The 27,705-nt window shown below is 39.9% G+C and overlaps 1 protein-coding gene across 9 annotated transcripts in view; it reads right to left on the bottom strand.

Annotated features, from left to right (window-relative positions):
• ANK3 (ankyrin 3) overlaps window positions 1-27,705 on the bottom strand; it is a 685,538-nt gene that overhangs the window by 271,133 nt on the left and 386,700 nt on the right. The window lies entirely within an intron of this gene.

The following is a 27,705-nucleotide window of genomic DNA, read 5'->3' as shown; positions in this document are numbered from 1 at the left end:
CTATAATGGAAAAGAATCTGAAAAAGAATATATATATATATATATCTGAATCACTTTGCTGTACACCTGAAGCACTGTAAATCAACTATACTTCAATAAAAAATAAAAGTTAAACAAATTAAATTATATAGCTTTCATCAAATGATACCCAGTTAATGTGATCAATATAAGCAGAAATATGTAATGCTAGTGATATTAATTGAACATTTATGATATATTTCAGGCCCTGCAATAAGCATTGTACATTCATCTTCCTATTAATTTTCATAACGCCATAAGAAGTCACTGTCACTCATTCTATAAGTGAATTGTGAAAGGTCTCTTTATTATTGTGTTACACTGGAGATAATATGCAGAGGAGTAACCCCAACAGAAGGGAACCAAATCAACCCTTCAAATAACAATTTTTCAATCGTGTTATGTAAATAGAGCCAAGTCTGGGTCAGGCAAGAAATGTAAATGAGGACACAGTCCTGGGAATATGTGTCTTATGAGTAATACGTGACTCACAGAAGAGGAATAAGCATATTTCTGTGGAGCAGCCCCATGAATATGAAACTGTGAAAGCACAATCAGGATGGAAAACATGAGCCTCACTTTCCTTGGATGAATAACATTTTCTGCAGGAGTGCAGGGCACGCTGACAGAAGGCCCAGGCTGGTTCTACTGAACTAAGAGTGAGCTGGGCCCCATTTATCATCATTCACCCCCTAACTAGCATGTTAAGTATTTGTTTTAGGTGTTCCAACATGATTTTACCAATGGATACTATGAGCTAAAAGGTGACAATTCAGAATGGTCCGATGGTTATATTTCAGGAATATATGAACTCTCCCCAGCTTTCAAACTATGTGTTGAGGCTAATTCTGATGGAAATGTTAAAGAAAAGTTTTTGATTTTCTAGTTTACTCAAGTCAGCACAGAAGACAGGATTTCCAGAGACCCAGGGCTCCCTCAGCAACAAAAGACTGCTGAAACCAAGGTTCCCATGTCGCAGCTTCTATGGAGAGAGACAGGGAAGACTGGAGAATTCCCGGAGCTTGGTGAGCCATGAGGAGATGCTTATGAACCTGTGGATTCTTCTAAGCTGCCATCAAGGCAGGCTCTAATGCAGCCTGGTACCTGACCCTATGAAAACTATTAACTGTCGGGAACAGAAACAGGATAAGAAAATCTAAGTAAAGTTATGATTCCTTAGCAAACTAGATGTCCTCATAAAAACATAGTCGCAGTGAGTGTCATGGTTCAGTATGTAAGTTCAAGGGCCAACTACCTGGCTTTAAAATGTGCTCTGCCCCTTCTTCGCTCTTAATCTTGAGCAAGTTACTTGGCCTTTTATTTCTCAGTTTTCTTATTTTTAAAATGAGGATAATAATAGTTTTACTTCATAGGGCATTTACAAGGAATAAATAAGTTAATGTATGCAAATATATGTAACATACAAAGAGGTTATTTAATATATGTACAGTAGGTATTCAAAAATATTAGTTGTAATTACCTTATTAATGTTTATAAAAAGGAAGAGAAAATGCTTTTAAAAGTCTCCTATTAAAAACAATATAGTTTTATGACCTCACTTTTATGTGGAATCTAAAAAAAACAAACAAACCCAAGCTCACAGATAGAACAGATTGGTGGTTTCCAGAAGCTGGGGGCTGGGTGGGCAAAATGCGTGAAGGAGTCAAAAGGCACAAACTTCTAGTTATAAGATACGTAGGTCCTGGGGATGTAATGTACAGCATGGCGACTATAGTTAATAATACTCTATTGTATATTAGAAAGCAGCTAGAAGGGTAGATCTTAAAAGTTCTCATCACATGAAAAAACAAATTCTGTAGCTATACATGGTGATGGATTGTAGCTAAACTTATTATGGTGATAATTTTGTAAATATCAACTCATATATTGTACACATAAAACTAATATAATGTTGCATGTGAAATATACCTCAACAAAAAAAGTCTGCATAAAAATAGAATAGAGTCCAAGCATGAAAAAAAACCCAAACCTAATACATACAGTCCTGTATCATATATATCCATATTGTAGAGGTAGTTTATCCATCCATCCATCCATCTCTCCATCTCCATGTATTATACAGACTTGCACATTAAAGGGGCACACTGCCCATGACAGGGGGCAGGGCAGGGCAGGGAAGGTTGCCTCTTCCCTGCCCTGCCCCCTTTCAAAACACTATTTCTTGATGTTAACAGTGATCTGATACTTAAATATCTGGTTTAGAAAATTACAAAATACTAATTTTGGAAGAAAACTTTCCTCAGCCTAAGAAACCCTGACAATTACCCCAAGTGCCTGTGGCATTTAAGATCAGTGTGATCCTAAGTACAAAGCCATTTAATGGCACCAAGTTCTCAAGAACACTTCATTCATCAGCAACGCGGCCTCACAGAGCCTCAGGTACTTGGCAATCAAGGCTCCCACTCTCGCTCATTCACTGCGGAATGTGTTCTTATTACAAACGATTACTGATTTCCTCAAAGTATTGCCAGATTACACAGTAAATTAAACTTTAAAAACACTATACATAGACTGTTATAATAGTTATGTACTTGCAAAAGGATGTTTATAGTTTCCAAGGTTGTGTTACATGTATTATTTCATTTGACCATCACTAGTACTTGAGATATGAGGTACGCTGAGCAGGTCCTATAATCCTCCTTTAACAGACCATGAAACCAATGCTCAGTTTAACAGCCTTTCCCCAAATCAGGTGGCTGGATGGGATCTGGGTGGACTTGAATTTGGACTAGAACTAGGTCTTTTAATTTCTAACATATTAACATATGTTAGCATATCAACACAGCCTCCCATCGTTGGAATGGAAAGAAAACACTGCAAAAACGCCAGATTGTGGAAAAACAAGTGGATGGCATCGTAGAATCCGTTACAGTAAAATATGTCTTTTATTCTGTATATTAATATGTACTTTAATATATATTTTAGGTAAGCTTCCAGCTTGCTCTAAAGCACTTTCACTTATTCATTTCTTTTCATCATGTATATGACAATCACTAACCAGGCATCAGGAACCATGCTCGGTGCTGGGCTATACAGTGAATGAGGCCTTGCTTCCAAGGAGCTTACATCCTTGGGGGGGTATATGTATTCCACCCAGTTAATGGGCAAAGTCTTTGGAGATAACAGCTATGCTATGAAGAAATGTTTCTCTATTTGGCTACAAAAAGCCATTATGTTCAGATTTTGAAAAAAAAAAAAAAGTATATATTGAGTAGCCTGAGAGTTCTAACTGTCTTGTCCATAAACCACGCCTATTCATTCAATCACCTGATGATGATTATTCGCAACCTAAAAACTCTTCTATAGTCCCTTCCCCATTCACTCCAGCTTCCCCCTCACAAGCCTAGACCAGTGTTTCTCAAACTGGTGCTCCAGAGAATTCCTGGAGGAAATGGACATGAGTTTGCCTCAGCCTTCAGTGCTTCTTCTTCACACCTGTGATGTCTTCCTAAGCCAGGCTCTCCTTCCTTAAATGCCTTCAAGTGACTTCCTCCCTGCTTCCGGTCACTTTCTTTTCTGCAGTGGCCAAGGAGCCGGGCTCTGTGTCTACCTTCGTGGCAATGGCCCTACTACCACCTACGACTGTCCCCTCAGAGTGGCCTGGAACCATGTGCATGACTTCATCTCGACTCTGCCCCGACCTGCTGCCCACTTTGGGGACTTTTAAGCAGAGAAACACACGGCTGGATAAAGTACAGAGGCTCCCACTTCAGCCCTCCCTGCGCTTGTACTCAAAGCGCTAATTCATCTGAAGGTCACTGTGTGTACAGCACTGGGGAGTCTCAGTGGTGACAAAGATCTGAAGGGAACAGCCAGGATGTGGCAAAACCTGTCGAGGTGGCCTTCGCTGTCTGTTTTGGAGGGGCCGTGAGCGTGGACAGCAAAGGTTTATTGTTGCTTATTTTACACAACTGTGAAACGTCACTCAACAAGGTGGACTTCAGCTGTGGGACACAATCCCTCCCCTTTCCTCTCCCCACCCCGTTGGTAAGAGTGGCTTCGTGTGGCAGTGACTCCGAATCTCTAGTGGGTACGTGTACAGTGACAAAATCCTCCCAGCCAGCTCCTTTGCAATGTCCGCAGCCATGAGGAAAATACTATTATAGGGAAACTTTCTGTGACTCCTTAGTAAAATCAAGATAATTATACCTACTCTTCTGATTACAGAGGTGCTATTTTGAACATGAAATGTACAAAGCATGAAAAACTGTGGAAAGCATTATACAAACAGAATAATGATGCTATGAGAAAGCCCAGCTTATGTCTTGGAACTTACAGTGTCGTCTGGGACATGCGACAGGTAAATATAGAAACCAACCAGAGAAGGGTATTTCACACTTACTCAGGGCTTACTCTGTGCCAAGCACTCTGCTCTGAATAATGCATGTATTAGCTCACTTAATCCTCACAACAACCTCATTAAACAGGCACTGCTGTGTCTCACCATCTTTATAACGTAGCATCTTACCGTGGTCAGACCCTACAATGTAATCCCCGGAGGATTTTTTTTCCCCCATTATGCAAGTGCATACGCCGAAGTTAAAGAGGTCACATAACCTTGCCCGTGGTCATGTCACTAGTGAGCCACAAAGCTAGGACAGAAATCAGCAGGCTAACTTCAGAGCCCAGGGCCTTAACCTCTAGGCCACCCTGCCTCCTTGGTTGCCTTTTGTTCATCAGAAGGGTCATGATGCCAGTTCATTTACTGACCCTGGGAGTAATTCACCTATTCAAAGTGATCCCGGCAATTGCAAATTTTTTCTCAAAATACCTACACGAATAGGTGTGTTCCTGTAACGATGAACATATAAACTACTGGGTGGTGGAGGGAAGAGGAGACAGGCTGCATTATTAAAAATGATTCGTTACTAAAAAAGAGTGGATATGTGTCTATGCATAAATGCTTCACTTTGCTGTACACCTGAAACTAACACAACATTGTCAGTCAACTCTACTCCAATAAAAATTGTTAAAAAATGATTCATTAGTCATTTGATCTCACCGTCTTCATAACATAGCATCTTACCGTGGTCATACCCTATAGTGTAATCCCCAGAGGGTTTTTTTTCTAACTGTACAAATATTTCAATAACAGAGAAGTTTGTTCTGGAAAAAAAAAAAAGCTGCATTTAACATCTTTAAGCATTCTAAGTAGCGTCTTTTTAGCCTTTCATCCCCAAAGCATCTTCTCATGAATCAGTTTTTTCAGCATCCATGCAACGCATTCAGCAAATATTTGAGGGTTCACTGTGTTCCAGACTCTTCTTATGGCCACGGAATATAAAACAGTAAACATAACACATGAATATTTCTTTCCTCGTGGAATTATATTTACTTGTCTGGAGACAAACAATCTTTAAGTGTTGAATATTATACTATGCCAGAGCGTGAAATCCTATGGAGAAAAGCAAGCGTTTGAATTCTGAAGGTTCATCTGCTAATTGGGTGTGAGGTGCGAGAGACAGACAAGTGTCAAGGTTTCTGACCAGTACCTGGAAGAATTACCCATTTCCTGAGACAGGCAAGACCCTGGGAAGAGCAGGTTTGGAGAGAAGATCCTGAGCTTAGCTTGGACATGGTAAGAGTTGGGGATGCCCACTTGAGATCTGCCTAAGTACAGGTCTCTTCATAAGCAGACCCTGAGACAAGTATTGGAGTCCAAGTATTGATAGTTTATTTGGGAGAGAATCCCAGGAAACACTAAAGGGGACCGGAGAAATGAGGTGGGTGTAAGAAGGACTCCATATAGAGTATCTTACCAAGCCAGTTGGTACCATGGGTAAATGGAGCTCAGTCTCTCTGGGAAACAGAACATACCTGAGAACACACCTCTCTGCAGGGGCATAGGGGCCCCTAAGGGTACGGGAGCTGGGACATTTCTCCATCAACCCCCATTAGCCATTGGTTGAAGGGAACTCCTAGACAGAGTTAACTCAGCTCCATACGTGGGTGCGTGGACCCTAGCAGACAGTCTTCCGTAAAGTCATAGGTGTTTGCAATTGGAAATCAGGCCCAAATGCATGGAAGGCAGGACGGGGCAACAACACGTCTATCCCGACATGCAGATGGAGATTCTGAGTAGGCTGTTGGATATATATGCCTGGATTGTGAGAGAGCTGAGTGAACGGAAATAGAAATTTGGGAGTTATCTATATATTGGCAGGTTTTTAAAACCATGAAACTGGATGAGGTGATCAGAGAAGAAGGGAAAATGGAAAAGGACTGTCATTGAAGGACTGAGCTTGGGGCTATGCCAGGATTTAGAAGCTAGAGAGAAGGACCAGACAAGCGAAGGAGAACAAGTATCAATAACTAGCAAGGTAGGAAGAAAACCAGGAGAAAAGAGTCCTCGAAGCGAAACAAAGAAAAGTGTTTCCAAGCGAAGGAAGGGATCAAATGTGTGAAATGCCAGGTCAAGTCAGACGAGGACTGACGACTCTGTAGGAGATTTTAACCATAAAGGGGCACCGAGGAATGAGGCAGCAGAGAGAGGCAGACAGGGGACAGAGAGAGTGTTTTTTTTTTTTTTTTTTTTTGATGAAAGGAGACATGACACATGAGAATGCTAATGGGAAATACCCACAAAGGAGAGAAAACTTGTAACAGAAAGAGAGGAGACAGAAAGGCTGGAGTGGTGACCTAGAGTGGGTAAGCACAGAGGGATCTAGTGTCCACGTCAAGTGTATGGCCTTAGGGAGGAGGACGGACAATTTGGGCCGGGACAGAAGACAGAGTACAGGTGGCGGGTGAGCAGATGTGGCGGTCGGGCCTCCTGAGTTCGCTCATAGCGTGTTCGCCTGGCTCCCGGGTGTAGAATTCCACTCAAGGTAACCTACGGGGCCCTCTGTTGCCAAGATGAAATGTTTCCTCCCTGGTGATAACGTTGCTCAAGTTCTCTCATGCCAGGTCTCTGCTTCCCAAGGACAACTTTACTTTATTGGACCCTCATTAATTCAATGAACTTTTGAGCTGGAAGGAACCGAAGCAAAGGTTGTTCGTCTCTCCCTCTCACATCATATAAATATTATAATTATATATAATATTTATAATATTATTAAGATAAATATATATAAATATAATATAAATGTTCTAACGTTTATGACGACCAGTCAGCATCAGTTTGGAATCGTCTGGGAATGAGGAACACAAAGGCCCTTAAGCTTTTTAAAACCATTTATTTTTGAGAGCTCTCACTTTGGTTGCCTAGACCATATCATCTTTGCCTACCCTTACAATTCCAGAATATTCTTCACACCAGCAACCAATCCACCAAGCATGATTATCTGACCATTGAAACGGTAAGCTGAGCGAGAGGGAAGACTTTGTCTACTGTGCTCACTGCTCTAATCCATGGTTCTCAGAAGAGCACATAGTAGATGCTCCATAAATACTCAGTGAATACTAAGAAGAGAAACTTCTCGGTGCCTCTCAATTGAGGTGGATATTTTTGCTGTGTAACAAACACCCCCTATTCATACCCTGGGCTGCTGCACCTTGATTCCCTTTGAATTTACCTTTTACCCGTCGTCACTGCCCATCATGTGCCCGGCTACCCAGGTAAGATGGGAAGCACTGCAACCCAGTGAGGCCGATCGGACGTTTCCTCCCTGACATGTGACTCTCACAGACAACGACAGAGTCTGCAGTATTGTTTGGCTTCATCCATCCCAACAGAAGCAACCAGATAAGACCACCCAAGACGAGGCTCCTGGCGTTCCTGCTTCCTGGGCTTTGCCTCCTGCCCATCACAGAGGGGCTGGAGGTGCCCCTCTATCTGGCTTTCCTCTCTCTCTGTGCTTGTGGGAGGATACCCTCTCTTTGCAGTTGGGAGGAGACAAATGACTAATTTTGGCCAATGGGTTGTGGGTGGAAATGACACGTCATTTTCTGGATGGAGCATTTAATTGCCAGGATAACCCTCCAGGGCTTTCTTCCCCTGCTGCAATGAACCGTAAACATGAGTAAGATGCTTTCGAATAACTCTGAGGAGGGGATTTTCACTTTCCCCACCCCGGACAGGTAGCATGCACAATCAACTCTTCCGGATTCTCTGCTGTTTTCCAACTTTTCTGGATTCTCTGCTGTTTTCCAAGCCGGAGCTCTCCAGTCGCCTCCTAGCAGAGAGCTCCAATAGCTTTCAGTAAGTCACCTTTTGCTTAAGAAAGCCACAGCTGGTGTCCATTTGCTGCACTGTAAAAGCTTCCATCCATACTGTCGTTACACTCAAGTTCAATGGTGGAGCTCTGATTATTGTCTTGAAAAGTTTCCACCAGGAGCCTGGCCCTTATCCACCCACTTTTGTTTCCAAAGCCTTCTCTATCCTTATGTGGGTATCCATCCTTGCTTTCCCACCCTCCCCTAAGTATCTGGACTTGAGAAAGCATTTTTCCCCTCCAGTTTCTAATATCACACCCCTTCTCTCCTTTCAATCATAGACAGGGCTCCCAGAAGCAGTCTCTTACCTCTACCACCTGATCTCTGAGGGTCCCAGGACCACCTCCCTCCCCCTGACCCTTCTGCTGATGCTGTTCAGTTGTTTATATGAACAGGTAGATGTGGACGGCTTGCTTATCTTCTCTCCCTTATTAAAAAGTAAGCTTCGTTGGGATTAGCAGATGTAGCCTTTTATATATGGAATGGATAAACAACAAGGTCCTACAGTATAGCGCAGAGAACTGTATTCAGTGATAAACCATAATGGAGAAGAATATAAAAAAAAGAATGCATATATATGTATAACTGAATCACTTTGCTGTACAGCAGAAATTAACCCAACATTGGAAATCAACTCTACTTCAATAAAAAAATATTGATAAAAAAAGTAAGCTTCATCATGGCAGGGACTGGATATATTTATTTTCATCTGAGCATGGAGCTTTCATACAAATATTCACGGAATGGGGAGGGAAAAAGCAAGGAGCCAGATCAATTGATTTAGTTGTAGGATCAATGGAGTGTAAGATGTCAAGTCATGATCACTCTCACTGCTATGTCTATCCTTTAACATGTGCCTAGGGCTGCTTATAGTCAGTACATGCAGTGAGTTTAGTAAATAAATATTCAAGGAGATCTTCCTCTCTCTTTTGAGACAGGGAGGGGGCAAATAAGTTTCTCTTAGGTAGGATACCAAGCTCTGTTTTTTTGTTTGTTTGTTCTTTATAAGCAGATAGATACCATACATATTAACGTGTAAATTTTGAACAGTGGGATGGTGAATGCTGCCTTACACGAAAACTTTTTTTGGGGTAATGACTCCCACATTCTACTAATCTTTTTTTCTCCTTATAATGAAGCAAAATAGTCCATAAGAATTACACGGTCTTCTAGATCCAGAGTCCCTCATTGCCCCTTTTAACGGTCTAGAAAAGAACAGGGCTCAGGATATGGGAGAGTGCCGTGGGATTTCTTAGAAATAAAATAGAGGCTTAAAGGCTGTGATGCCTTAACTCGTAGAGTCTCCTGGCTCTTCCAAGACTCCTTCCTTTTGTTTGATGTCTTTCTAAAACTCCAAAGCATCATAGGATAAAGGCTACAAGATGCCCTTGGCTCTACAGCTCTCCAATCTGGCTGATCTTCAGAATCAAATGATCGGATTTTAAAAATACCAATTCTCCAGGACCACCCCTCAGGTATTTTGATTTAGTGGTCCTAGTAAATTGTATCGTTAAGACATTCTTCAGGTAACCTGGATCCGCAGCCAGGTTTGCAAAAACCACTTTACAGCCCAAACGGTTTATTTTCAGAAAGTTGTGCATGCACTAAAGTTTACTGAATTCAGTTATATTTTAAACACACTTGGGTTGGTACCAATTAAATGAACTCTTGAGTGAATCTTTTCTTTAAAAAGAATCCTTTCTAAAAGGTGTGCAATCATCTTCAAATTGTTTTGTCTATTAAAATTTAGGCTTGATTCATTTAAAGTAGATATTTCCAAGATAAAAAACCGACGTCTATGTAGCTGGTGATACTTCTGAGAGAGAACAGTTGATATAACAATATAAGTGAATACAACAAGAAATAAAAGTCTCAGTGACATTGAAACCGAGCAGGACCCTATGTCCCTTCCCTGGCATGTCCTCAGCCGGCCTCTTGTCTGTAGAAAAACTTTATCCAAAGAATAAGTATAATCAGAGAAATGAGAAACACCAAAGCAAAGAAAAGCAGTCAAACAGGACAAAATAATAATAGTTTACTCATTAAACAAAATCAAGGACCCTTTAGTTCCTCCTCAAGGGCTACAGAAAATATTCTGAGGCACGTCCTTTGAACTGTCTTGGTGATACTGAAACCCCCAGCAGGTGGAAAAAGTTAACTACATGATGACCAGAGTGTAGCCATGACACAAGCTGCCACAATTCCTAGAACTGGCCTCAAAGAAATGGGAACAAATCGACCCTGGAACTGAAGATTAACTGCACTCAAAACAATCAAGATGACGCCAATCAGACCACCGCAGGACCAATTTCAAGATGGCTGTTAGAGCTGGCTGTGCTGTTTCTGCACAAGGCCCCTTCCCTCCACCTATTCACCCCTGAAACTCCCGTTTAAAAGTTCTTGCCCACTGACTGTCAGTGGGGAGTTGACCTTTGGACATGAGTCTGCCCTCTCCCCCGGTTGCTAGCCTCTGAAGTAAAGCAGACTTTCCTTTCCACCAACCTTGCCTCTCAAGTTTTGGCTTTCAAGAGGCAAGCAGCCAGACCCCACTTTCGGTAACAACATTTTTAACACCACGTATCTCTTCTATAGACTTATGTAGGCTTGAAATCAATGGTAAGGTGGTGTCAATTTTAGATCATGGGACAAAGATGGAGTTGAAAGTGTTATTGCTAAAGATATAATATTACATGTGGATGAGGATTTACCAGTAAATGTTCATGGCAACATTATTTATAAATAAGGAAAAAGTAGAAGCAATGTTTAATAAGCAAGTAGTGGTTAAATAGAAGGGTTATATCCTTGTGGTGCTGGGACTTCCCTGGTAGGTCCAGTGGGTAAGACTCCGTGCTCCCAATGCAGGGGGCCCGGGTTCGATCCCTGGTCGGGGAACTAGACCCTGCATGCATGCCACAACTAAGAGTCCACATGCCACAACTAAGAGTCCGTATGCCACAACTGAAAGATCCCGCAGGCCGCAATGAAGATCCTGTGTGCTGCAACTAAGACCTGGCGCAGCCAAAATAAATAAATAATAAATAAATAAATATATCCTTGTGGAATACCTTGCAGACATTAAATCAATATTTACAAAAATGAGAATGATTACTTCTATATGTTTCATAAAAGTTAAGATGTCATTAAAGTAGAAAGAACTAGAGGAAAACCTTGAAACTACCATGATGTTAAACCAGCCTCATTAAAAAAAAAAAAAAAAAAAAAAAAGATGGTTGCTATAGCTACCATCCAGGTCATCTATCAATCCTGTTTGTGATTCAGAATCTAGTTTCCACTCATCTTTCTTCCACTGTGAACCCACACAGGTCATTCTTTTTGATAAACACATTAGCCTGTCCTTGAGTTACCACAGGCTAATAAATACACCAATTTTATTCTTCCAGGAGATTTAAAAAATAAAAGTTCACAAACTAAATTAAAATATACTATTTTATCACAAGTGGCAATCAATTAAAACTGAAGTGACCTAACTGCCTTCAGATATGAATATTAAATGCAGGTCACTTCTGCAGAGAAACTATTTTAAAGATAGTAAATCAAAAAAGAAGAAAGGAATTGGCTCGTCTCTCCCGACGACAGGGTCACTACCCTTTTTTAAAAAATAAACTACAGATCTAGTCTCTGAATAACTCATTTGAACAACTCACAACATCAGGAAATTGATCCATGTAGGTAACACAAGTTCTTTTGTTGCAGTCTAAGCCTATTTTCTATTGTGCTAAGCTCAGCATAAACGCACATCATCTAGTTACCATTCCCCTCATGATGAAAACTAATTAAGACACTCCTCTCTCTGCTATTATAAGTGCATGCAAATGGGCACATTTCCTTAATGTTCTGCTCCTAAATTGAGAAGAGTATAAAGAAGCAACTCAGGGCTTTATTCAGAAAGACTAGAGAGCTCCTGTTGAAGACATATGCAGCTTAATTACATGCAAAATATGTTAATACAATGTGGAGAGTAAACGATACCCAGTGATTTTCCTTTAGAAGCTAATCTTAAATCAAGTACGAATTCACCTAATTCAAGTATGAATTTCTCAGGGCTGTGTCTGCAGATGCTGTAAGCATCTATCTAGTGCATACAGTGTGTGTTATTTTCTAACTTTAGGATGATATTTACTAATTTCTGCTGGTTGTACCTCCCTGTGGTCACCTCATTTTTGGCCCAGCTAGAGGGACACATGGAGGGGGAACAGAAGGGAATGGCAAGGCTGCTTAAAGTAGCAACTGTCAGTATTGCCACATTTGCTTGGCAGGGGCTGCTGAGGGGGAAAAAGAAGGAACACAGGCAGACACTCAGAAAAGGCAAAAACCAAATATATAAATAAAAGCACCTGATTCTAAATTCTAAACCATATTAAATAACGGCATCGTTCTATTTTGATAATTGCCTTCTGCAACCATGAGTCTGAGGCTGTTTGTTGGCTGTGTGCTGCCTCTGGGGTTTCTGGGATGCTGTTTAATTTTGACCCTTTCGAGAAACGGTGCTTTAAGATAGTATCAGAGAAATCACTGAGCTGTGAAAAGTGATTACAACACAAAGAGAATGGATCCGTTGAAAGGATAAAGAGAAATAAGAATAAATTGCACTGTTCAAATGTTATAACTCTGAGCAAATTTTAGACTTATTTGGCAACGTCTATTTAAAGTGTGTATATACAACTACAGATTTTATAAAGTCTCTTTAATCTTTTAATTCTGATAAAGAAGTCTAAAATGGGTCACGTGGATATATATCTGCAGTCCCCAAATCTCCATAGTATATTTAAAGTGATTTTAATTTTCTTTTCTACATAAAAGATGAAACAAGGAACATATAGTCTGCTATTCTGAATCCTGGATTAATTTCTAATTATATCATTCTTTTCTTTATTTCCATCAATAATCCACTAATGATGCATAATACATTTTAGCTATGTTTTGTTTCATTTCCCAGCTAAATGCTCACTAGAATTTCAAGAGAGCGGAGATTAACACTAAACTTTTTTAAAAGGTTAAAAAAACCCAGGTGACAACAATTAGGTAAATTTCTGTTAGTATTCACAACTCTTACACAATGTTTGCAGTCTTGGTTATGCTGGGTACCAATTATCTTGTACTTTATTACCTAATAAAGATTTTTACCAACACAACACAATGAACAGGGCTTCACATATTTACAGTTTGATCACATTAAATAATCTTTATGATTTGTTAAATTTGAAAGTGTACATCAATGAAAAATGTTTCCCTTGCTAGCCTTTTATGGGTATAGAAATAATTATCTAAACTCGAGGTTTTTATTTATTAACTTGGATTCCATGGGCCAACGTCAGGAAATTCACGAACCCCACAAAAGTATGTGCCTACTAGGTGTTAATGTAATCTGGGGGTGGAAGGTGGAGTCTATTGCTCTCATGAGATACTCAGAGGTTAAATTCCCACTATTAATGTCACTTTCCAGGAGGCACTTGGATTTTTATTAAAGATAAGGTCCTAGGGATTAGTCCTTTATGAAGACTTATGCCACTTTGAGAAAATGGGACTTTAGCAAGCGTGTGTGCATGTGTGTGTATGTGTGTGTGTCTGAGAATTGTTAAAGAAAAAGAGTGCATTCCAGGGTGCAGGATGTTTTCCAAGTTGGTAGTAGGGGTCCCTGGGAACCAGGAACAAGCATGAGTTGTGGGTATTGGGGGAAGTGAGGCTACAAATAGGAGTCTTAAGGACAAACTTGTCTACTTTATCCAACCTCTAGGCAGCTTAAAAAAAAGAGTTTTTGTTTTCTCGAGGAACAATGTTTTCTCGGAGGAATCTATATATACAAAAAATACATACACAATACATATATCTATATTATATGTATATATTAGAGCAAATAATTTCTGCATAGAGGAGGGAAGATGTTTTGGTAGCACTTAACCTGAATGTTGTTCTCTTCCAGGTAATTAATCTACAAAATTCTGTCCCCTGCCAAGGAGAAAAGTTTGACCTGATCCATTCCTGTCGTTCAGCAGAGAGAATGAGGAAAGTTGTTGCACCTAAATTCCAGACTTTACAAACAGCTGTAGAATAGCAAATAAAGGCAAAGAGTCAAGGCGATATAAATGCAGGCAATGAAGACAGTTCTTGGAACTTAGAATTTTGAGCAATTATGAATGGAGTGATCAGAATTTTAATGAACCCATCAGTCTTGATTCAAAACCTAGCCTGCGTGGAACCAGCAGGTATGGGAGAACACCACCCACACGATCATGATCATTATTTCTTCAGCAGTGTTCTAAGTAATTTGTAACTTTTAGTTCATTTAATCCTTATAAAAATCCTATGCGGTAGGTTTTATTATTATCTCTAATTTACAGATGAGGCAAACAAAGCACAGAGAGGTTGAGACACTTGACCAAAGTTGCACAGCTACCTCTAGGTGGCAACCCAGGCTTAATTTAGATTGGAAAAGAACTGAGCATATTTGCAGGGAGACGTGAAGGAACTTGAGAAGGAGAAAAGTTTGAAATGCAAGAGTGAGAGGGAACACATGAAAACCTGGGGTCTCACTTTCTCATACTGTATCCTTCAATTCAATAAATTACAGTATTGATAGCTCACAATGGAGCATACGAACTATGGGACTGACATACTTTCCCACCAATGCATTTTCCTGAAGGAATGTGTTTACTTTTGCTAGGATGCAAACACATATACATACCAGAAAGTGCCATGCCGAGATGATGACAGTTATTTCTGGTTTGGTGGAATTTAGAGAAATCATAATTTTTTTTTTTTTTGCTTACTTATATTTTCTAAAATTAACGAGCATTTGAAGGAAAAAAGTAACAGCAAACTATCAAAAACAAAATAAAACATGTGTTGAGCTGATGACAACTGTAAATGAGTAGCTGACGTATCTACTGATATTAGCTGATACTTTTGACCCTGGAGCACAGGGCCCACTGAAGCCCTGGAATTGGCTGAGAGCATCCCCAAAGCACAGGACATGTATTCAGTGAGAAAAGGACCCAACCCCAAAACAAAGAGAAGGAATCCTTCCTTGGACCACTTTGCCATCAGAGGCAGTCAGGCAGATGGGCGACGGTTCCTGATGGAAGCGCTGACCTTGGAGCCCGCTGGCCCTTCCGTCTTGGTTTTCAGGGACAGATTAACAAGACTGAAGAAAGCGATTGCTGCTCAGTGGCTTGTCATCCAGAGAAAGCCTCTAAAACCAGTTGAAGAGGAACAATTTCCACTGCCAAGGACCAAAATATCCAGCGGAGGCTCTCAGGGAAGACGGTGGGGCAGCTACGGGGCGTGGACAGCTTAATTGTGTGACTTGGACTTTGATGAAACAATAAGGCCACGATGAACTTTCAAGTCCTTAAGTCTAGCTGATCAGTTAAAATTCTCATTCCCACCCCCTCCTCCATGCTTTTCATCTTCTCTTCTATTGCTCACACGGTGTTCTCACATCTTCCATCTCGTCTTTTCTCTGCCACTGCCACCTCGCTTCATTCTGTTGTCTGCATGCTCTATTCTTGTCAAATGCTATAATCTGAGTTCCCCTCTTCATACGCAACGCTTTCTGTTTTTCTCCAAACATCACGTTTCCCTACCATCTCCTTCCCGTTTGCAATCACAGACTCATACTTCCAATCACAGCATTTTCTCTTATCAGGCTCCCACTGAATATTCTCCTTATTAAGTGCCATGCTTCCCCTCGGACCCCACAATCTCTTAAGCTTTTCCCAAGTTTGTGTTCTTTGGCTGTTTCCCTTTCATGCTCAGTGATATCCTTCTTGGCAAGCGAGCTGCTCTCCCCAAACCAGAAGTGTTTGCTTCAGTTCAACAGATATATCATTGAGCACCTAATATGTGTGAGTCATGTACTAAAGGATACCAAAAAGGAATAAAGCACGGTATTCCCTGCCCTCACAGAGTTATGGACATAAGTTAACCAGTAATCTCTATACATCATGGTTAGGGCTACAGCAGAAATACATATTCCTGGAGTGCTATAGTAGTTAAAAGCAGATTGTACCTAACTGTCAATAAAGTAGCCCTGAATTTAACCTGTTACCTGCTTTTATATTTGACTTTCCAGATGACATTTTTTGTCTTGCCCATTTTGTAATTTCAGTTCCATAGTTCAAAAATGCTCGAACTGCTGTTGTGAACTATTAGGAAGAAGACCGATGCCTGAACTCTTTCAACTGTGTACTAAGATCCGTGTACCTGGTCCCTTGTTTCTCTCTCCATTCCTGATTTTTTCCTGAGTCTTGGGTTCCACTTCTCTGCACACTGAAGTTCAGTACAACGCAAAACAGAGCACTGACTGACAAATACAATCAAGTGTGATTAACTAGTAAGATGACCAGAGAAGAGGCTAGAATAAACCTCCACCCACCCAGGAGGCACTCAAATAGAACTCAAGCTAATTCAACGCTTTAGCCAGTACTTAGACCCATGGTTCTCAGATGTCCATGTGCACCAGAATCACCTGGAGGGCTTGTTTAAAACACAGATTACTGGACCCCTGTCTCAGAGGTTATGGATTCAGTAAATTTCGATTAGGGCTTAAGAATGTGCATTTCTAACAAGTTCCCAGATGCTGCTGAGATGCTGGCCCAGGGACCACACTTAGAGAATTTGTATTGAAGGAAAAAAAGGGCAATAAACAAACTCATTTCTCAAGTTGAATATCATAAAGAATCTTTTTGTTATTGTTGTTCTGTAACGTCAGTGGCATCTGGGCACGTCCATGATACGTCACCACGTGACAAGCAATGGGAATACAATGGTGCATTCCCAGCCCTTACGGGGTCTACTGCTACTCCAGTTTTCATTGTCTACTATGATGAGTTTACAAGGTAGAGAAGACCAGACTGAACATTCCTTATCCTTTGGTTAAACTCTTTACATGGATTTTCTAAATAAATCCATGAAACAGGCTTGTTCTCTGCCTCTTCCTAGAAAAAAAATTCCCCATAGAAGTTTAACGTAGAAAAATTTGAGGGTTTTGTTTGTTTGGTTGTTTGTCTCCAAATAAATGGGAGTCATATTTAAGTCTGGAAGCCATCAAGTCTGGGGGAAAAGCTTCACAGATGTTTGGTGACTTTCCAAAGAGAGAATCAGAATATACTCCAAAAACAGAGTGCAACAGAATGAATGTCTGCTTGTTTCTTTTCTTTGTTAGTACAAAAATAGATTTGTGTTTATTTGCTAGAAAAAAAATTTTCTAGCGTGATTAAAAGGTTCAGACATTAAGTGGTACATTTTGAAAGTGCTGCATAGCTATATGGCTTCCATTAACATCTGTGGGAGTTCAATCCCCCACATTGCTATGAAAATGTAATCTACTCAGAGGCCAAGAATATTTCTGGGCTGTGGAATAACAGGAAAATATTAGCAAAGAGATAAAACATCAGTGAGCCTTCTTCACATCCCACGACTTCTCTCTCAGGAAAAGAGAGTCTCTAGCCTATGACCTCTACCTGCCTGTGTTAATGGGAATACCTGGGCAGCCACACTTAGATAATAAACATGTCACCATTTCACATTCACATAGTTTTTTTTTTTTTAAGATTTTTTTTTTGATGTGGACCATTTTTAAAGTCTTTACTGAAATTGTTACAATGTTGCTTCTGTTTTATGTTTTGGTTTTTTGGCCACAAGGCATGCGGGATCTTAGCTCCCCAACCAGGGATCAAACCCACACCCCCTGCATTGGAAAGCGAAGTCTTAACCACTAGGCCGCCAGGAAAGACCCTACATTCACGTAGTTATATGACCATAATCCTCTCACATGATCTTTGAGTCAGTTCTGCCTGTCACTGAAAGCAAGGAGGGGCATTTCATCTGGATATTAACAGTATGTGTTAATGGGGTAAAAAAACAAAACAGGGCTTCCCTGGTGGCGCAGTGGTTGAGAATCTGCCTGCTAATGCAGGGGACACGGGTTCGAGCCCTGGTCTGGGAAGATCCCACATGCCGTGGAGCAACTGGGCCCGTGAGCCACAACTACTGAGCCTGCGCTCTGGAGCCTGTGCTCCGCAACAAGAGAGGCCGGGACAGTGAGAGGCCCGCGCACCGCGATGAAGAGTGGCCCCTGCTTGCCGCAACTGGAGAAAGCCCTCGCACAGAAACGAAGACCCAACACAGCCAAAAATAAATAAATAAATAAATAAATTAATTAATTAATTTAAAAAACAGACAAACAAAAAAACAAGCAAAACAAAACAGACAGATCTGGGTTTATATTCCAGCTCTATCTTTTTATTGCTTAGAGGTCATGGGCCTTTCAGCAAGAAAGGAAACATTTTCTTCTTTTATAAAATGCAAAACACAATATTTAGCCTGCACAGTTTTACAAATACTAAATGAAATAATAAAACCAGAGTAGCTCTTCTGACTTGTCCAGACAACTTCCTCCTTCTAGGGCAGCGCTGAGGCTTTTGGAAGCAAGGAACATGAGCAGAGGTAGAGCGAAAAATACTAGGGGTTCTAGAGGTGACAACAGTAGTAGCAGCATCAGTACTAGCTAGAGCTGACTGTGCGCTCACTGCTAACCAACATGACGACTTCGTGCAGATATTGGAAAGATCTCCTTCCTCAAGAAAATGTACTCATCACTACGTGTATCTATGATGACCATGAGGGGATTGATTCCCTCTGGAGATGTGCAAAGCATAAATCAGATGATAGTAAGCTGCAGCCCTGGCGAAGCATCTTACATGCTTCTCTCCTCCCATTCTCACCCAAAAAGTCTACGGGGAGTTACTATTACTATCCTTTTTACAGATCAGGGAGGAGACTGTAGAGGTAATAGTAAGAATGGAAGCAGCACTGAGCAGCCAGCAGTGACTAAGCACTTAGTCTGTGCAAACCCTATTTTATGCACTTCCTGTGTGGTATTTTTTATCCTCACAACGACCCTCTACATTCTGCAGTCATTCCCATTTTACTGATATGAAAACTGAGGCCCAGGAGATTAAGAAACTCGCTCAAGGCTTCAAAATGAGCCAAGTAGTAGACCTTGGGACTCAAACCCAATAATACTGAGAACAGAAACTCTAAATCATTAGTCTATTCTGTCTGCCTCTTAGCCTTTCTTGCATCTGCTCAAAACCCCTCAAAGCCTAACCACTTCCTTAGTAACTCTGCTCCTGAGAATTCTGACCTTTATTTTCTCTCCAACCTTGACATGGGCTGCTCAGCTCTACATAGTTATTACTTCTATTATTAAGCATCTGGGACATTCCCATTTCTTGAGAAAGTGTAAAAGACCAATGGAAGCCAGGAGCGAGGGCTTTTGAAATGCAAATCTACGTATCTGTGATTAATCATGTTCTGCTTTATAACAGCTCATATATCTCTTGGCTTACATTGGTTACCTCTTCTATCATTGACTACATTTTCACATTCGTGGCTTGTCTCCTGAGCAAGTGTTTCAAGGACACAAACCAGGTTTTATGTTTCTTTATATTCTTCCCAGCATCTACTAGTTAGAATGCATCATCAGTTGATAGGATTGGATAACATCAGAGGTTCCATGAAAATAACCTATGTATGATCAGAGAATTCCCCATCTCCAAAAAAAAACTGTGTTTGTGGTCCTGTTACATGCATGCCTCCGCTTTGCATTTTATGTATTTGTGCATGTCTAATGTTCCCACTTAAAGAGTGGGCATTTAAGGGTTAGGATAATGTCTTGTTCATCTTTGTGGGCTGCTCTATGCTTGGCATATAGTGCTTTAAACAGAGGAGCCACTGAGTGATTGGTTTCTGAATGACTGGTTATGCGAAATACTCAATTTAGTCAAAGGAAATAGGAAGTGCTAATTTTAGGTTAAAAATATCTAGATTGGTTTTTAAGTATCCCATGACTGGGTTAATCCACATGAGGGCATGGGTTTCGCTTGGGAATGTCAGGTTCTAGGATACGATGGTCGGGTTTACGAAACAAAGTGGCTCAAAGGAGGCTCAGCTGGGGATACTTTCCAGAAAGATAAATATAAACCTGCTCCTTCTGACTGACAAATTATACATTTATGAGAAAGGGGAAAAAACAAACAAACAAAAAACCCTGAATTTGTAAGAGCAAAGGAAAGCAGCTTTCATTCTGGTAAAATTGATTAATAAATAATTTTATTAAAATCTACTCTGTGTCCATTTACTGTGCTCTCCTAGATTCTGCAATATGACAAGGCCCATGCCCTCAAGAATGGTCTAATTTATTCTTGAATAAATCATGAATAAAGCATGAATCAGACTGAAATGAAATGTTCTCCTATATTGTCATATTTCAAAACAGTGTTTTCCAACATAAAGGACCTTTTTATTTAAGTAGATAAGAATTCAGATATTGAAATCTAAGAATTGAAAATGTACTTCAGGGGTTTTCTCATTATTAAATGAGTCCATTAATTATTAAATGGCTCTGTTTTTCAGAAAGAAAATCTCTTCAGAGGAGGAGGTTGGTTAAGGTCATTATCTCTAGGAGAAGTTGGAGGAAAACAAGAGAAACCAAGCCTTTAGGAAGCATGCAAATCACAGTCATATTATCTGATACAAGAAAACCAGTGGCCAAGTATTCGGACAGAGGCCAAATGGTGCTGGCAGTACTTGACTACATCATAGATCATACACATGTGGCTCTTAGAAGCTATTATGGTAGCTGAGGAGAAAAGTACTTTCTTGGTCCAGCAAGTCAGAGCTAGGATCTGAGTCAACAATGGTTCACTAATCTGAGCACTGACCCAACAGGCATTATGCAGAGTCCCAGTGGAAAGGAGGTCTTCTGGATCGGAGGACCCACAACTTCCAGAGGGCAGCACTTTCCACGATGAGTTGCACATCAGACTCATTTCTTGAGATGCCTGTGAAACAGGGGTTCCACTTGAGAAATGCTATATGCCAATCCCTCTCTTGAAGATTCATAATCTTCATTAGAAATGAAGAGGCTCTGAGCCTGCCCCAAAGTTCCTATTAGAAATGTAGGCTCTGAAGAGTCCTACAGTAGTAGGTTTAAGTTTGCTTGGGTTTTTCCCAAACTCACCTGGCCACAGTTTTGCTTCACCCCTACAGAAAACACTTTGGGATGTGTTGTCATGGAATAATCTAAGGCTGTGGACCAAACCCAGGCAGTAGGCAAGCACGGGAGGACACACACCAGGGGGACGAGGCATTAAGTCAAAGACCTTCATTCTGCAGCCAATAATACTGACATAACCATTCTATTGCAAACACTATTTCCAATTTTCAGCAGCAACGTATAAACTAATCATCAAGTGATTTATCATAATAAATTAGGAACGTCGACGGCCTAAAATTATCGGAAAGAGGGAAGGGGAAAGGAGAAGGTGGGGCAGTGAATGCCAATTTCTTCACTTTACATAGTACTAAGTTCAACGGTGAAGACTTAAGAATTGAAGTATATCACTGAAAGTTATAAAGGTCATCTCTGGAAGAACCAAAAATTTTAAAAAAATGTACGTGATAAAAAATTCAGAGGAGGCAGGGAAAAGGGAAGGGAGTATAAGTAAACTAAATCCTTAGTTCTCAAAGAAGGTAGCAATAAATACTTTTGCATAAAGAAGAATAAATCTTAGAGTAGGGGAAGCACTGCTAATATATCTAAAAACAAAAATGATGAAAATGGCTCCTCTGAGGACTGAAGGTGGAGGGAGATGTGTGCCTCCCGCTAAAGTTTGAACTCACTGGATCTTATGAATTACGCAGTCGTAAGTAAAGATGATGGTGGTAAGAATGTGCTTGTGGGTTAAGTTTCTGTTCTTGTAATGGTCATGGTTGTTAAACTTGCGTGTCCATCACGATTACCTGGAGGGCTTGTTGAAACACTCTCTGCTGAGCCTGCCCCAGAGTTCCTGATTCAGTGGGAATCTGTATTTCTAACAAGTCCCCAGGTGATGCTGTTGCTGCTGTCCGGGGACCACACTTTGAGAACCACTGTTCTAGGGCAAATGCCGTCCTGATAATCCATGGACCTGAGCCCTTATTTTTGGAGTGGCTGCTCATGGTTGAATGTGTGAAGGGGCAGAAGTAGAAGCACATCCTAATAACCACTTAGTTTTAAACCAGCTCCATAAAAGCAGACCCTGCCTGTCCTTCACTGACATTTCCACTTAAATGACCTGTTTTCAACATCCAAATTCCAACAGGTGACTCTTTGTACAGGTGCAAAGAGAGCATTCAGAGCAATCTGTGAACTGATTTCAGGTGTCTGATATCATGTCCATGGCTTCATTATTCCCCATGGAAGCCAAGACCAATGTCATCAAGAAAGGTTCTCCTATGGGAATAGAAAACTGAAGAATAAACTGAAATATAGCTATTGAGCTTGTCCTGATGCCAAAGATGCTCTGTGAGAATCTAGATTTGATGAGAGATGTGAGGAATAGAGATAAGAGGTCAACAGGTACATTTTGAAGAACGAAGCAAAGACACACAGGAAATAGGTCAAAGTGGTCTACCCCCATGGTATTCTCAAGGATACAGCCCATTACAAAGAATGCTCCTCTTAAAAGTGTCATCATTCCACCGCCCCCCCCCGAAAATATCTTAGATCTTTTACATTTGCTATTGGTACAAAATACAGAACTTAAAAACTCTTTTAAAACGTTTTAGATCACAAATAGTGATCGCTATTTGACCAAGAGTGAGATTTTACTAAGTGTATACAAATTTGAAAACAGAGTTCAGAAATGGATAATCAGTGGGAGGTAGTTCATTCCCTCTTATTTTACAGCCACCAAAGAATCTACAGATTAAGTGCAAGCAATCAAATGTACTGTGTGATTTGTAATTTCAAATTAAATGTTTAGTTAACTCTGAAAGATGAAAGGGATTTAAATAAATGGGTTGTGTGTGCACACAAAGGTTAGAAAGTATACATCTCTTTTGGACTTCCTTATTCGCAAAAGGCTGGCAGAACTTCTGACATTTGTATACGTGGGTCTTCAACAATTTACCCTGATTACAGATGTCATTTTGTTTTACCCATTTCTCACTGCATAAAGCTCAAAATGTTGGATTAGCAGTCAATACTGTAAAGCAATGCCCAATTACATGTGCTCGTGCCTCAATCAAGCATTAAATCAGATTTATGGTGCTATTCATTTTACTATAGAGGCAAAAAGTTAGCGTTATAAACATTCGGAAAAAAGTAGGTAGCGAACTCCAAAATATCACTCCCAGCACAACTAATCATTTAGCTGTCGCTCATTCTAGGCTTTCACTATAAGTGGTTTTTATAGTTGGTATACTATATCCTGATTTATGCTTTTTAATTACTGTTTTCAGTAATTTATCTTATTGGCCATTTTGCTTCCTTGCTATCAAGATATTTATGATATAAAGAGCGCTATAATGAGAATTTTTATACATGTAATTTTCCCCTTCCTTTTTGATTTTTTTTCCTTTGGAGAGATCCTTAGAAGTTTTACTGGGTTAAAGACGATGAAAACTTTTACGGCTTTTGACACATTGTATCAAATTCAAAATAGCTGAACCATATCCATTTAGGTGTACTGCTTCTTTATCTAGATGAAATACGTTAATCCTTTAGAAAGTGAAAAGCAGACATAATATGACAATACCAAATTACCAATTCATTCATTCAATTTATTGAGAATCTATTCTTCTCTACGCGTTGCTCCATAATCTCACGCGTCTCACATTCTTGGAGAATATATCATTAAAAATCATGAACCCTATGATTATTATATTTATTATACTATTATATTCTTGATGCACGTACCCTTTAATAGTGTTTATATCTCTCTCCTTTTCTATAAAGTGTACTGGAGGCAGTATTCACAGGAAGCAAGTGCGGTCCTTTATTAACTAGAAATCCATTCTAGGACTACAGACTAAACTGGGGAAGATGCCAGGAAGTCTTAAAACTGGTTTAAAAATAATGAAATCACTCAAGTAAAATTGAGAGTTCAATATACAATAGAGGTGGCATTTGAAGTCAGTGAGTTATATATGATGATTGGGTCTAGAGTACTTGGTTGGTCATTAGAAGAAAAAAATGAAGTTAGGTCTCTCACTCTTTATACTATATAAAATTTAGATTTCTTTAAAAAGTGTGTAGAAAATAAAACCATAGAAAAACTAGTTGAAAACATGGGTGAGTATTTTTAATAGTTTTGCAGCAAGGAATTCCAAGGTGGAAACAAAATCCAAAAGTCATAGAGAATAGAGTTTGTACACTTGTGTACGTAAAAATGCAATACGTATATATGGCACACACAAAAAATTAAGGTTAAAAAAAGGACAAAGAGGAAGAAATATATGCAACTCATACAACAAAGGGCTGCCATCTATGTAGTACAAAGATTCTTAAAAATAAGGAAACCCTCCAATGAGAGATAACAGGCAAATGATATTAAAGACAAAATAAGCATATGAAAAATTACTTAAACTTGTAAATCTTTAAATATAAACAAGTAAAATATTATTTTACTATTAAATTGGTAGAGATTTAAGAGTATTGATAATAAACATCCAGTCATGAAGAAAATAAGGTTATCATGTTTTGTTAAAGAAAGTACAACTACATCCATCTATTCAGGGAGCAGTTTAGCAACTATTGTTGAGATTTTACTTGTGCATAGCCACTCTCACAAATTGGAAGTGTACATATGCAGATCTGTGCATACATATAAACACACACACTCGCTCTCCCTTCCTCCCCCATATCTCTCCACTCCACACATACACACATACACACACACACACACACACACTCACTCACTCACTTAGAGTAAGCTATGCCTCATGCCTCTTTGCCCCAGGCCCAGAATAACAAACTTCAATGTACTGATTATATAGACTTATTCTCCTGTAAAACACTGGTGGGTTGAACGACCATCACTGATCTCATCCTTTATTCAACCACTATTGCATCATATTACTTAAGCCCTGATATTCTATCTTTTATTGTTTTCTAATGATTTCATACAAAGAATCTTTTAAGCCACTTGAAACCATCTATTATTACTATTATTTTTTTTAGCTTCTACCCAGTACCTAATGCAGTACTGAACACACTAGATATATGTTTACTGAATGAGTGTGCAGGTGTTTAAAACATCATGGATTTAAAATTTAACTATTTACACAGTGTTCCATGATTATGAACTATAGACAAAAAGACTGCATGTTTAATCTCTTTACCATACCTCTTTTTGAGAAGGGTTTATGTGGATATTTTTAAGGGAAGCTTCACTTGGTTAACTCTCTGGATGCTGAAAAGGTTAATTTCGCTAACATGAAAGCGTATAGACGTAGTAGGGGTTTCTAATTTTTGCTGTGTATCCATTTTCCTGCTTGACTGTGAGCTCCTTGGGATGCAGTACCTTGTCTGATTCTCAGAGCGCATGTCCAAAAACTTGGTTCAAATACCAAGATGGCTGTGTACTGTTGGACAAGTCACCTAATATCTCTAAACTTCTGTTTCCTCAACTGTAAAACGGGGATAAAGAACATCCCACAGGATTATTATAAGGATGAAATAAATTGACATCTGTCAAAGTCCTTGGCAAGAAATGGTGAATGAATGAATGAATGGTTAAGTTCCAGATAGATGAATTGATACTATTATAAACCAGGCCCTTTTGCTTGCTTTATTAGACCTATTTGCAATGATGAACAAAGGTATACCTTAAACCAGCGGATGTCACATTTACAGTGCATCAGAATTTCCTTGTAAAAACATAGACTGCTGGGACCCACCCCCTGCATTTCTGATTTAGTGGATGTGGGGTAGGGCCTGAGAATTTGTATTTTCATCAAGCTGATGCTGATCTTGCTGGCCTGGGGAACAAGCTTGAAGAACCACGACCTTAAGCACTTAATAATGTGTGACCATTTTGAAACACAGCTTCTTTTTATTTTTACCCTAAGTGAAAAAGGCTCTGAGATTTCAGGTGTGACCTTGAACTTGTAAGCCTTGTTCCCTCACCACCATCATGTTCTCCTTTGCTTGCTGCCCTTGCACTGGATGTGTCAGCCAGGAAATGGCTTTGTTTCCTACATATTCTTTCTAGCCTCATTAGCAACAGAGCAAGGATGGATGACAAATTCTTTGAAGGGCAAAAGGGGGCCCCTGCATCTTGCTTGCTGCTCTTCCCCAAGCAAACTCATGTTGAGTATTAAGTCTCTGTCACCCCAGCTAGCCCATTCCGAGTCTGGGTGGTACAGAAACCTGGGTCCTTGGGTTTTAATTATTCACGTACCTGTCTTACCTGTTGCATGAAAGAAAACCCCAGAACTAGATGGAACTTTCTGGCTCTTTCAGGATATTTGGCACTTGACAACCTCCAGGGAAAGTAGGAGGAAGTGACTAAGGACACAGGCTTAGGGGTAAAACAGGCTTAGGTTTGAACTCCAGCTCTGAAACACATTAGCCATGGGACCCAGGACAAGTAATTTAACCTCTGTGAACCTCAGGCTTCCCAGCTGTTAAACAGAGATAAATACCCATTTCAGAGGGCTAAGAAGTTTAAATGGGATATTATACCTCAAGGATGCATAACAGAATGTAAGACCCCTACACTTGGTAGGTGCCAACAGTAGTAGCAGTAGCTGTAGTAGCAGTTTTATAACTCATGAGATACTATATTTCTATTTTATAGAAGGCGTTCCTCTAAAATAATGTGATTTCATAAGCCATACAAGCAATCAATTTACACTTGTTTCATACAGACTATAGGCCCACAATGCCTGGTACAGTATGACATGCACATGACAGGTTCTCAGTAATTGTATGGTCAGTGAAGAGGAACACACCCATTATCTGCTAAAAGAGCTTAGACTACAACGTCTAAAGACAGAAAGGATGCTAATGCAACGTGCATATCTCCCACACATATTTACAGCCCTCTATTGCCATTTCGGTCTCCCAGGCATGCACTGGTTTCTGAGGAAGCCTTGCTGCAGGACTGAGTAAGTGGTGACAGTACAGGCTCATGAGAGAAACAAAGAAAGAAGAACACATCAACACAACTTAGCAGAGCAGTAGTTGCTTTTTTTTTTTTTTTTTTTAAGTAGTTGCTTTAAATAGAGAAATGCAGAACATTTTTGGTGCAAGCTGTTTGGTGTTACAGCTTGGCCTTTTATTTGCTACTTGAACTCCAACCTTTCGTTTAACTTGTGATCTCATGAATTCAACCAGAGAAATCAGAAAAAGATCTTGTTCTGCAAGATGTCTCTGCAGATCGTCTGAATGCTGGATTTCATTGACTACTGGAAAAGAAGTACAAAGACCTCGTGTGTTATAGCTTTGGCAGGCAATTCAAAACTGAAGGAAATGTCCTTCAGTTCTCATGAAAATAGTAAACAAAGATTAGTTGGGGATAACCGTTTGATGCTAAGGAAGATAACTGCTCAATAAGTAAATCCATGAAATATTCAGTGCATCTAAAATCCACCCCCATATCCTCCCTTCTTAAAACACCAAAAAAAAAACCCTAAAATATCTGAAAATCTTAATCCTTC

This window comes from Eubalaena glacialis, chromosome 1, assembly GCF_028564815.1.
Source record: "Eubalaena glacialis isolate mEubGla1 chromosome 1, mEubGla1.1.hap2.+ XY, whole genome shotgun sequence".
Lineage (NCBI taxonomy): Eukaryota > Metazoa > Chordata > Mammalia > Artiodactyla > Balaenidae > Eubalaena > Eubalaena glacialis.
Note: the sequence above shows the minus strand (reverse complement) of the source record. Positions and strands in the feature narration are given on the sequence as shown.